This window comes from Arachis stenosperma, chromosome 10 (assembly GCF_014773155.1).
Source record: "Arachis stenosperma cultivar V10309 chromosome 10, arast.V10309.gnm1.PFL2, whole genome shotgun sequence".
In the NCBI taxonomy this organism is placed as follows: domain Eukaryota; kingdom Viridiplantae; phylum Streptophyta; class Magnoliopsida; order Fabales; family Fabaceae; genus Arachis; species Arachis stenosperma.
The window spans coordinates 53437755-53447737 of NC_080386.1; the positions used below are offsets into that span (position 1 = coordinate 53437755).

Below are 9983 nucleotides of genomic sequence, written 5' to 3' on the forward strand. Positions count from 1 at the left end.
ACTGTGTCAGCAATTTGCAAAAATTATGCCAGAAACTCTGTAGGTTCTTCCTGTGGAAGACCAAAATACTGGCAGTTTTGCTGCACCATGATAATGAGCTGAGGATTCAACTCAAAGCTACTAACTCCAATGGAGGGTATACAGATACTACTCCCATATGAAGCAGTAGTGGGGTTAGCATATGACCCCAGAGTCCTCCTGGACTGTTCATTTCCACTTAGTTCCATGATGGAATAAAAGAGATGGTATGGATGTTGATATTATTTATTTTATAAAAATTTATTTTATAAAATAAAGTAAAAATAGAACAAATAAAAACAAAATAAAAAAAAATGAAAATATTATTTTTTTGAAGATTTTCGAAAAATTTGATGAAAAGGAGAAAGTGGTTAGAATAAAATTTTTGAAAAAGATAATAAAATATATATTAAAAAGATAAGAATTGAAAAATTTTGAAATTGAAATCTGAATTTTTATATAAAATTTTCGAAAATGTACTTTAAAATTAGTTAGAAAATATAAATTTTTTTGAATTTTGAATTTTTTGATGAAAGAGAAAAACACACAGAAGACACAAGACTTAAAATTTTTAGATCTAATGCTCCTTGTTTTTGAAAATTTTGGAGGGAAAACACCAAGGAACACCAAACTTAAAAATTTTAAGATCAAAACACAAGAAAGACTCAAGAACACCTTGAAGATTCACAAGAACACCAAGAACAAAAGAAAGAACACCAAACTTAAAATTTTTAGAAAACTTCACTAAATTTTCGAAAATTGAAGAAAAATTAACAATAAAACACCAAAATTAAAGTTTGGCACAAGATTAAATCAAGAAAAATTATTTTTTTTAAAAGAAGTTTTGAAATAAAGATACCCAATTACCAAGAACATAGACCAACGCTCTAGCCAATTGGGCAGAAAAGGTAACAATTGTTCTGAGTAGGTATATTTCTTTTTGGAAGACTAATGCTTTGGATTAGCACAAGAAAAACAAGAAAAGACACAGAACAAGAAAAACTCAAGATCAAACAAGAAAAATAAACAAGAACAACTTGAAGATCAATGAAGAACAAAGAACACAAGTTCGAAAATTTTAAAGAAAAATATCAAATATGTAATTGACACCAAACTTAGAACAAGACACTAAACTCACGAAAAACTTAAAAATTGATAAAGAAAAATAATATTTTTGAAAAAAATTTTTTTTTTTAAAAAAGGGATAATAAAAGATACAATTCTAGTAAAAAGAAAGGATAAATTCTTCCTAATCTAAGCAACAAAATAAACCTTTAGTTGTTCAAACTCGAATAATCCCCGGCAACGGCGCCAAAAACTTGGTGCACGAAATTAATATCTCAATATCAAAATCAAGATTTCCTATGATTTCGCACAACTAACCAGCAAGTGCACTGGGTCGTCCAAGTAATACCTTACATGAGTAAGGGTCGATCCCACGGAGATTATTGGTTTGAAGCAAGCTATGTTTATTTTATTATTCTTAGTCAGGATATCAATCAAAATTATCAATGGGAATTATTAGATTGGAAAAATAAAAGAGAATAAAATCGTTACTTGTTGTGCAGTAATGGGGAATATGTTGGAGTTTTAGAGATGCTTTGTCCTCTGAATTTCTGCAATGTAATATTCAACTTAATTGTTTGTAAAGCCCGTCTACGGTAAGCTGTATGTAGGATGTCACCATTGTCAGTGGCTACCTCCCATCCTCTCAGTGAAAACGGTCCAGATGCTCTGTCACAGCACGACTAATCAGCTGTTGGTTCTCGATCATGTTGGAATAGGATCCATTGATCCTTTTGCGTTTGTCATCACGCCCAACAATCGCGAGTTTGAAGCTCGTCATAGCCATTCAATCCTTGAATCCTACTCGAAATACCACAGACAAGGTTTAGACCTTCCAGATTCTCAAGAGTGGCCGCCATCAATTCTAGCTTATACCACATAGATTCTGATTAAGGAATCTAAGAGAAGCTCATTCAGTCTGATGTAGAACGGAGGTGTTTGTCAGGCACACGCTCATGGATTGAGGGAGGTGATGAGTGTCACGGATCATCACCTCCTTCATAATTAAGCGTGAATAAACATCTTAGATCGGAACACACACACGTTTGAGTGAAATAGAAACAATTGCATTAATTCATCGAGACACTGCAGAGCTCCTCACCCCCAACAATGGAGTTTAGAGACTCATGCCGTCAAAGTGTATAAAATTCAGATCTGAAAATATCATGAGGTACAAAATAAGTCTCTAAAAGTTGTTTAAATAGTAAACTAGTAACCTAGGTTTACAAAAAATGAGTAAACTATGATAGCAGATGCAGAAATCCACTTCTGGGGCCCACTTGGTGTGTGCTGGGGCTGAGGCTTAAGCTTCTCACGTGCCTGGGGCTGTTTTGGGCGTTCAACGCCAGGTTGTAACCTGTTTCTGACATTGAACTCCAACTTGTAACCTGTTTCTGGCGCTGGACGCCAGACAGCAGCATGATACTGGCGTTGAACGCCAGTTTACGTCATTTATCTTCGCGAAAAATATGAACTATTATATATTGCTGGAAAGCCCTGGATGTCTAGTTTCCAACGCCATTGAGAGCGCAACAATTGGGCTCCTTTAGCTCTAGAAAAATCTATTTCGAGTGCAGGGAGGTCAGGATCCAACAGCATCAGTAGTCCTTTTTCAGCCTAACTCAGATTTTTGCTCAGCTCCCTCAATTTCAGCCAGAAAATACCTGAAATCATAGAAAAACACACAAACTCATAGTAAAGTCCAGAAATATGATTTTTGCCTAAAAACTAATAATATTCTACTAAAAACCAATTAAAACATACTAAAATCTACATGAAATTACCCCCAAAAAGCGTATAAAATATCCGCTCATCAACATACCATCATAGAATATACATAAGATGCTCCATTCTGAAAGCATGTCAGAAGGACACCTTCTGATCAATTGCTTGTATCTTTCCCAAGCTTCATAGAGGGATTCACCTTCCTTCTGTCTGAAGGTTTGGACTTCCATTCTAAGCTTGCTCATCTTTTGAGGTGGAAAGAAATTGGCCAAGAAAGTATTGACCAACTTGTCCCAAGAGTTCAGGCTTTGCTTAAGTTGTGAGTCCAACCATATCCTAGCTCTGTCTCTTACAGCAAAGGGAAAAAGCATAAGTCTGTAGACATCACGATCAACCTCATTGATCTTAACAGTGTCACAGATTTGCAAGAATTCAGCTAAGAACTGATGAGGATCTTCCAATGAAAGTCCATGAAACTTGTAATTCTGCTGCATTAGAGTAACTAACTGAGGCTTAAGCTCAAAGTTGTTTGCTCCAATTGCAGGAATTGAGATGCTTCTTCCATAGAAGTTGGAAGTTGGTGCAGTAAAGTCACCAAGCATCTTCTTTGCATCTCCACCATTGTTCTCAGGTTCGGCTGCCATGTCTGCCTCTTTTTCAAAATTTGCTGTGAGGTCTTCTCTGGAGTGTTACGCTTTAGTTTCTCTTAGCCTCCTCTTCAGAGTCCTTTCAGGTTCAGGATCAGCTTCAACAAGAATGTCTTTATCTCTGTTCCTGCTCATATGAAAAAGAAGAGAATAAAAATAGTAGTGGAATCCTCTATGTCAATATAGAGATTCCTTTATGTGTCAGAGGAAAAGAAGAATAGAAGAATGAGGTAGATAGAGAATAAGAAGAATTCGAACACATAGAGAGGGAGAGGGTTCGAATTATTAGATGAGTAGAAGAGAAATGTTAGTAAATAAATAAAATAAATAGAAAGAGATGAGAGAGAGTATTCGAATTTTAAGAAGAGTGAAAAGAAAAATATTTTTATTTTTATTTAATTAATTAATTTAGTTTCGAAAATTTTAAAAAGAAATACAAGAAAATTAAAAACTAAAACAATTAGTTAATTAAAAAGATTTTTGAAAAAGTGGTTAGTGATTTTCGAAAATTAGAAGTGGAAAAGTAGTTAGGTGGTTTTGAAAAAGATAAGAAATAGTAAACTTTTTTTTTTAAATCAAAACAAACAAGTCAAGTAGTTAGTTGAAAAAGATTTGAAAAGATAAGAAGTTAGAAAAAGATTTTGAAATTAAAATTTTAAAAAGATATTATTGAAATTTATTTTGAAAAAGAATTGAAAAAGAAATTAAAAAGATTTGATTTTTAAAATTAAAGTTGATGACTTGACTAACAAGAAACTAAAACATATGATTCTAGAATTCAAAGATTGAACCTTTCTTAACAAGAAAGTAACAAACTTGAAATTTTTGAATCAAAACATTAATTGTTAGCAAGGATTTTCGAAAATATGAAATAAAAGTAAGAAAAATATTTTTGAAAAATTAGTTTTAAAAGTTTCGAAAACATTAAAAGAAAATGAAAAAGATTTTGAAAAATTTTAAGAATGAAATTCGAAAATCATAAAAAGAAAATGAAAAAGAATTGATTTTGAAAAAGATTTGAAAAGATAAAGTTTTTAAATTGAAATTTTGACTTGACTAACAAGAAACAACTATATTTTAAAAATTTTTGACCAAGTCAACTAAAAATTTCAAAAATTATGAGAAGAATAAGGAAAAGATATTTTTTTTACCTTTGAATTTTTAATGAGGAGAGAGAAAAACAACAAAATGAAACAAAACATAAAAATTTAAGATCAAAACAAATAATGCATGCAAGAACACTTTGAATGTAAAGATTACACCAAGAACACTTTGAAGATCATGAAAGAAAGACATGCAAGACACCAAACTTAAAAACTTTTGTGCTAGGGACACTAACAATTCGAAAATGCACAAGAAAAACAAGAAAAGACACAAAACAAGAAAAATTAAAGATCAAACAAGGAAAATCATCAAGAACAACTTGAAGATCAAAGAAAAAATCTAAGAAAAATTAAAAACATGCAGTTGACACCAAACTTAAAATTTGACACAAGACTCAAACTGGAAACACAAATTTTTTTTTGGTTTTATGATTATATTAAATTTTTTTTGTATTATTTTATTTTATTTTTTATTTTTTAAAAACTTTTTGAAAAGAAAATAAAGGTTGAAACAAGAAAGAAGGTTACCTAATCTAGGCAACAAGATGAGCTGTCAGTTGTCCAAACTCGAACAATCCCCGGCAATGGCGCCAAAAACTTGGTGCACGGAATTGTGATCACACTTTTCAAAACTCCGGTACAACTAACCAGCAAGTGTACTGGGTCGTCCAAGTAATAAATCCTTATGGAATTGCCGGCTTGAAGCAATCTATGGTCATCCTGTAAATGTTAGTCAGGCGGATTCAATTGGTTATGAGTTTTAATAATTGAAAGACAAATAAAACATAAATTAAAATAAAGATACTTATGTAATTCATTAGTGAGAATTTCAGATAAGCATTTGGAGATGCTTTGTTGCTTCTGAACCTCTGCTTTCATATTGTCTTCATCCAATCTTGCATGCTCCCTTCCATGGCAAGCTGTATGTTGGTGGATCACCATTGTCAATGGCTACCATCCGTCCTCTCAGGGAAAATGGTCCAGGGACGGTTTTTGTACGGCTAATCAACTGTCAGATCTCTCGTCTCGGATGAAAATACCAAGCACAGCTACTGCACTGCTAATCATCTGTCAGTTCTCACTTGTGTCAGAATAGGATCTCTCTATCCTTTTGCACACTATCACTACGCCCAACATTTGTGAGTTTGAAGCTCGTCACAGTCATCCCATCCCAGATCCTACTCGGAATACCACAGACAAGGTTTAGACTTTCCGGATCTCGGGAATGCTGCCAATTGGTTCTAACCTCTACCATGAAGATTCTAATATCACGGATTCGAATGCTCTATTGTCAGGAGAGGCAAGTCAAATCCGTGGATCATAGACCCAAGAGACTATACTCTGGCTATCGTCCATTGACTACATTGAACATCATGTAGACCACTTGTGCTTGTCAGGCACGCGGATCTTGGCTAAGCGAGTAACGAAGATAGTGGGTGATTGTCACGGGTCACCCCTTCATTCTGACATAACTGAATTAAGTACGAGAGTATATGTTGGAGAAGAAGTAAGCGTGACTTGAAAGAGAAACAATAGTACTTGCAATAATTCATGAAGAACAGCAGAGCTCCGCACCTTAATCTATGAGGTGTAGAAACTCCACCGTTGGAAAATACATAAGAGAAAAAGGTCTAGACATGGTCGAATGGCCAGCCTCCCAAATGTGAAAAATGGCATAAGATCTCCGAATACAATAGTAAAAAGTGCTATTTATACTAAACTAGTTACTAAGGATTACAGAAAATAAGTAACTAAGTGCAGATAGCGCAGAAATCCACTTTCGGGACCCACTTAGTGTGTGCTTGGGCTGAGCATTGAGCTTTACACGTGAATAGGCCTTTTCTAGAGTTAAATGCCAGCTTGGATGGCATTTTGGGCGTTTAACTCCAGTTCTGGTGCCAGTTCCAGTGTTTTACGCCAGAAAAGGGTCTCTAGCTGGCGTTGAATGCCAGTTTGGGCCATTAAATGTCGGTCAAAGTATGGACTATTATACGTTTCTGGAACGCCCAAGATGTTAGCTTTCCAGCCCATTTGAGAACGTGCCAATTGGAACTCTGTAGCTCTAGAAAAACACGATTGAGTGCAGGGAGGTCAGAATCCAACAGCATCTGCAGACCTTTTTTCATATTTGGGGAGGCTGGCCCTTCGGCCATGCCTAGACCTTTTTCTCTTATGTATTTTCCAATGGTGGAGTTTCTACACCTCATAGATTAAGGTGGGAAGCTCTACTGTTCTTCATGAATTAATACAAGTACTATTGTTTCTCTTTCAATTCACGCTTACTTCTTCTCCAAGATATACTCTCGTACTTAATTCAGTTAAGTCAGAATGAAGGGGTGACCCGTGATTATCACCCACTATCTTCGTTACATGATGTTCAACATAGTCTTGGGTCTCTGATCCATGGATCTGACTTGTCTCTCCTAACAACAGAGTATTCGAATTAGTGAGATTAGAACCTTCGTGGTAGAAGCTAGAACCAATTGGCATCATTCCTGAGATCCGAAAAGTCTAAACCTTGTCTGTTGTATTCCGAGTAGGATCTGGGACGGGATGAATGTGACGAGCTTCAAACTCACGAATATTGGGCGTAGTAATAGTGTGCAAAAGGATAGAGAGATCCTATTCTGACACAATTGAGAACCGACAGATGATTAGTCGTGCGGTAGCTGTGATTGGTAATTTTCATCCTAGACGAGAAATCTGACAGTTGATTTGCCGTACAGAAACCGTAGCTGGACCATTTTCACTGAGAGGACGGATGGTAGCCATTAACAACGGTGATCCACCAACATACAGCTTGCCATGGAAGGGAGCACGCATGATTGGATGAAGACATTAGAAAAGCAGAGGTTCAGAAGCAACAAAGCATCTCCAAATGCTTATCTGAAATTCCCACCAATGAATTACATAAGTATCTTTATTTTAATTTGCGTTTTATTTATCTTTTAATTATCAAAACTCATAATTGAATCCGCCTGACTAAGATTTACAGGATGACCATAGCTTGCTTTAAGCCGGCAATCATCGTGGGATCGACCCTTACTCGCGTAAGGTTTTATTACTTGGACCACCCAATGCACTTGCTGGTTAGTTGTATCGGAGTTGTGAAAAGTGTGATCACAATTCCGTTTACCAGGCACCTTAAAGAAGTATATCATGTCGAGGGGGGAGAAGGATCACCCGGCCTCCCTACTATTATTTTCACCCAAGAAGACGCGGCATGCATTATCCCGGGACATGACGATTCTATGGTCATCACTATCATATTGGCCAATGCTAACCTCCACCGTACACTAGTGGACCAAGAAAGCTTGGCAGATATCTTGTTTAAACCCGCCATCAATAAACTCGGCCTGCAGGAGAAAGAGCTCAGAGGATATCCAAACAGCTTGTTTGGACTAGGAAACACTCTAATCCAACCACTTGGATACATCTCGCTACATACAACCTTTGGAAAGGGATCCCGATCAAGGACACTCAGCATAGACTACATCGTAGTCGACGTAAGCTCAGCCTACAATGCCCTGATAGGTCGGACAACGCTAAATCAGCTCGCCGCAGTAGTTTTGACTACACATCTATGCATGAAGTTCCCAACTCCAGAGGGGATCGCTACGATAAAAGGAGACCAAAAAATAGCACGACACTGTTACAACGAAAGTCTGAACCTCAGTGGCAAAAGAGAAGAAATCCATACCATCAAGCTCAGTAGAGTTCAAGGTCGGGAAGAACTTTGTCCGCAACCTGAGGGCGAGATTGATGAAGTTCAGATAGGAGACACCTTGTACAAAATAACAAATATCGGGGCAACCCTAAAGAAGGATGTAAAGGAGCCCCTGATACAGTTATTAAGGGATAATGTCGACCTCTTCGCATGGAAGGCCGCAGACATGCTGGGCATTGATGGTGTTTTTGTGGAAAAATGAATTTCCAACACACAAATCCAACCGGCAAGTGTACCGGGTCGCATCAAGTAATAATAACTCACATGAGTGAGGTCGATCCCACAGGGATTGATGGATCAAGCAACTTTAGTGGGTGATTAGTTTAGTCAAGCTAACATTGAAGTGAATTTGGATGAAGTGTAGCCGACAGAATTATAAATGACAGGGAATTTAAAGTTGCAGAAAGTAAATTGCATTGAAACTTAAAGAGCAAGAAATGTAAATTGCAAGAATCTTAAATGACAAGAAATGTAAATTGCAGTAATTTAAATGGCAAGAAAGATAAATGACTTGAATATAAAAGGGAATTGAGGAATGGGATTGCAGAATCTAAACAAAGAAGAAGTAAATTGCAACAATTAAGAGGGCAAAAATTAACTCAGAAACAGTAAGCATTCAGACTGAAAGGAAATAAAATGCAGAAGAGGTTCACAGAAGAACCCAAGTGAATTCTGATCTCAGGACTCAAGGGCTTAGGTAGCAGAGCCTAAAACCCAATTTACCTTCCTAGATCCAAGTTCACAAAGCAATTGACAGAAATTTAAAGAAGAAGCAGTAAAGGAAATTGAAATTCAATTGATTATGCAGAAACAGAATTAAAGAGATTTTGGAATGGAGGTTGAGACAGAATTTCCTCAACTCATCACACCCAAAACTCAAAACAAGGAAATTAAAAAGACCCAAGCAAGAATGAGGAAGAAGAGAGATCAATTCTCCTCCCCAATTCTCAGAACTCTCGGTGGTGTCACCAAGAGAAGTTGCAAAAAAAATAAAATTCAAAGCTCAAAGAAAGTGCAAAATTCAAAAGCAAAGCATAAGCTCCCTAATTACATCAAACTAGCTCCTATTTATACACTTTCTATCCTTGGATTTTGGGATTTGGGTGGGCTTTTGATTTGGTGAAGAAATGAATTGAATTGGATTTTTAATTCAATTTTTGGCCCAAAATTAATAGCTTCCAGGAGGCTGCCCTGCCCTTGTGGAGGGCAGGGCAGAAAATTGAAGCTTGGTGCATGAGGTTGGTGCGGCCTTGGTGTGTGTTGATGCGAGTTGGTGCGGCCATGGTGCTGCCAGGATTGCAAAACGCTGCCCTGCCCGTGCCAAGGGCAGGGCAGAAAAGTTGGTGCTGCCAAGGTTGAGGCGTGCGTGCGTTGGTGCTGCCAGGGGGGGAAATTGGTGCGCCAAATTTGTTGCTTGGTGCTTAGGATGCTGCCCTGCCCTTGTGGAGGGCAGGGCAATGTTGCCTTGGTGTGTCTTGTGCGCGCACCACTTCCTTGACCGTGTGTCTCCCTCTTCGAACCTTGATGGAAGCATTTTTGTTTATTTTCGCTTGTTTTTGGCCCTTAAAGATGCCTCTCGTTCCTGCCTCAATTGTGCGCCAAATATGGATTGCTATATATCGTTGGAAAGCTCCGAATGTCAGCTTTCCAACGCAACTGGAAGCACATCAATTGGACGTCTGTAGCTCAAGTTATAGC

The 9983-nt window shown here is 37.1% G+C and overlaps 1 non-coding gene across 1 annotated transcript; it reads left to right on the forward strand.

Annotated features, from left to right (window-relative positions):
* The first annotated feature begins 2939 nt into the window (after positions 1-2939).
* Positions 2940-3047, forward strand: LOC130959681 (small nucleolar RNA R71). The gene has a single exon (XR_009078750.1). It is a non-coding gene; the product is annotated as a small nucleolar RNA R71 (small nucleolar RNA).
* The last annotated feature ends 6936 nt before the right edge of the window (positions 3048-9983 follow it).